The 3,014-nt window shown below is 42.3% G+C and overlaps 1 pseudogene; it reads left to right on the top strand.

Moving 5' to 3' along the window:
* Positions 1–642: 642 nt before the first annotated feature.
* On the top strand, positions 643–741 carry LOC115527839 (annotated as a pseudogene).
* Positions 742–3,014: the final 2,273 nt, after the last annotated feature.

The raw sequence follows: 3,014 nt of genomic DNA, 5'->3' as shown, positions 1-3,014 counted from the left end.
CATACTTTTTCTGCGATCGCGCGGCTCCACAAATGGATTCCTTCTAGCCCGACTTCCGTTGAGGCGTCCGCAGCTACTTTTCTCATCTCAGTCTCTGGCTGCTTTGAACTCCTAATATATTCTTTAAAGCTCCGTAGCTTCCCCTGGATGTGCTTCCTTCTCCCCTACTTCTGCATTTTGAAATCTGAATAAAAAGAAAAACAAATGAGTAAGCACAACCACAAAATAGCTCTGTAGGTAAGTTTGACTAGTCCCTGGTGAATTCACATTCAGGGATATGCCTGGCCTCTGGCATTTATCCCGCTCAACGACTCCTAGGTTGTTTGGTTGGTTTTTTAATTTTTTTTAATGTTTATTCATTTTTGAGAGAGAGCATGCAGGGGTGGGGAGGGGCAGAGAGAGAGGGAGACACAGAACTTGAAGTAGGCTCCAGGCTCCGAGCTGTCAGCACAGAGCCCGATGCGGGGCTCGAACTCATGTTTTTGAAGTTCGGACTCCTATTTTCCAATTTTGATAAAAGGTTCAAGAAGATCAAAAAAAAAAAAAAAAAAAAAAAGCCAAAGCAACATAAACATAAATAAAACCACACTAAAGCACATCAGAATCCAAGTGCTGAAAACCAATCATAAAAATAAAGTGTTAGTGCTTGCTTCGGCAGCACATATACTAAAATCGGAATGATACAGAAAGGACTAGCATAGACCCCGCACAAGATGGTGTGCAAATTCATGCCACATTTTTAAGTGTTGAATCACTAAATTCTACACCTGAAACGAATATTACACTGAATGTTAACTAACTGGAATTTAAATAAAAACTTGGTGGGGCACCTGGGTGGCGCAGTCGGTTAAGCGTCCGACTTCAGCCAGGTCACGATCTCGCGGTCCGGGAGTTCGAGCCCCGCGTCAGGCTCTGGGCTGATGGCTCGGAGCCTGGAGCCTGTTTCCGATTCTGTGTCTCCCTCTCTCTCTGCCCCTCCCCCGTTCATGCTCTGTCTCTCTCTGTCCGAAAAATAAATAAACGTTGAAAAAAAAAAAAATTAAAAAAAAAAACTTGGGTGGCACCTGGGTGGCTCAGTCAGTTGAGTGTCCGACTTCAGCTCACGTCATGATCTCACAGTTGGTGAGGTCGAGCCCCGCGTCCAGCTCTGTGCTGACAGTTCAGAGCCTGGAGCCGGCTTCGGATTCTGCGTCTCCCTCTCTCTCTGCTCCTCCCCTGCTTGCACTCTGTCTCTCACTGTCTCTCACAAATAAATAAACATTAAAAAAATAAAAAAAATATTTAACAACTTGGGGGGAACCTACTATAAATAAACAAATAAATAATAAACAAACAAATGTTTAAAGCAACCATATGGAAAAAACCGCATTGCCCACATTTGAGATAAAATAAATATCACTGCTGACTTATCATCAAGAAATAAGTCAGAAGACAATAGAATGAGATCTTTCCATTATAAGAAAAAAACTCAATCCAGAAATCTAGCAAGAATTTCCTTCACATCCTTCAAAATTGAAGTCACCAGACCAAAACGTAACAGATGCATTTCTTTCTACTTCTCCTGCTAAATTATGATTTAAAAAATAACCCTCAATATTATAAATAAAACAAATGTAAGAATATAAAAGGTAGAGAGAAGAAAACAGACCAGCTGGAGATCTGAGGACCTAAGGAATTGACATGTGGTGAGTTCTTGTGTTTTCTTTTTGCCTTTCACATCCCAGACTGGGTGTTGAGGAAATAGGCACCATGGCAATGATAAACAAGAAAAGACAAACGGAGTCCCAAGAAAAGCCTATTTTCTCAAAGGATCAGGAAAGGGAGAAATGATCAAGAAAGAGACAAAACCTTTTAGACAAAACCTCCTTACTCTAAGGGCTCCTGGGTGGCTCAGTAAGTGAAGCGTCCAATTCTTGATTTCAGTTCAGGTCATGATCTCACAGTTTCATGAGTTCGAGTCCCATGGTGGGGTCTGCACTGACAGATGGCATGGAGCCTGCTTGGGATTCTCTCTCTCTCTCTCTCTCTCTCTCTCTCTCTCTCTGCCTCTCCCCCACTCTCACTCTGTCTCTCTCAAAATAAATAAATAAACTTAAAAAAAGCAAAACCCTCCTTACTCTATTCTCCTACCCACACTGGGGTAGACTGAAAGCAGACTGAATGGGGAGTTGGTCATTTCATTCCTGCCCAATCATGATAGAATGATACAGTAATGAGACACCCTCATACCTGGTATCAGCAGAGCTCATATGGGGACCCTGGACTCTCATTAGTAGTAACAAAGTGCTCCTCTCTCACCATCCCTGCCTGGTGTAGTGTCAGAGAAGACCAAATGAGAAGCCAGACCTTTTACCACCATCCAGAACAATCACTGAACAACCAAATTTACCTAATTGATATTTAAGAGACATTATATCCAGTGACTGTAGAAAACACATTCTTTTCTTTTTAATTTTTTTTAACGTTTATTTATTTTTAAGACAGAGAGAGACAGAGCATGAATGGGGTAGGGGCAGAGAGAGAGGGAGACACAGAATCTGAAACGGGCTCCAGGCTCCGAGCTGTCAGCACAGAGCCCGACGCGGGGCTCGAACTCACGGACCGTGAGATCATGACCTGAGCCGAAGTCGGACGCTTAACTGACTGAGCCACCCAGGCGCCCCGAAAGCACAGTCTTTTTAAAGTACACACAGAACATACACCAAGATGGATCACATCTTGGGTCATAAAACCAGTCTGTCCCAAGCCTAAAGGGATTGAAATTAGGCAGAGTATATTTTTCAACCACAAGGAAATTAAATAAGAAATTGTTAAAAATAAATAAATAAACTCAGAACATCCTCAGATGTTTGGAAATTATACACACACTTTTTTAAATGAAAAACAACACACTTTTTAAATGTTTATTTATTTTTGAACTAGAGAGAGTGTGAGTGGGGAAGGGACAGAGAGAGAGAGACAGAAGATCTGAAGCAGGCTCTGCACTGACAGCAGAGAGACCCATGTGGGCCTCA

The sequence above is a fragment of the Lynx canadensis genome, chromosome D2 (genome assembly GCF_007474595.2).
Source record: "Lynx canadensis isolate LIC74 chromosome D2, mLynCan4.pri.v2, whole genome shotgun sequence".
NCBI lineage: Eukaryota > Metazoa > Chordata > Mammalia > Carnivora > Felidae > Lynx > Lynx canadensis.
Note: the sequence above shows the minus strand (reverse complement) of the source record. Positions and strands in the feature narration are given on the sequence as shown.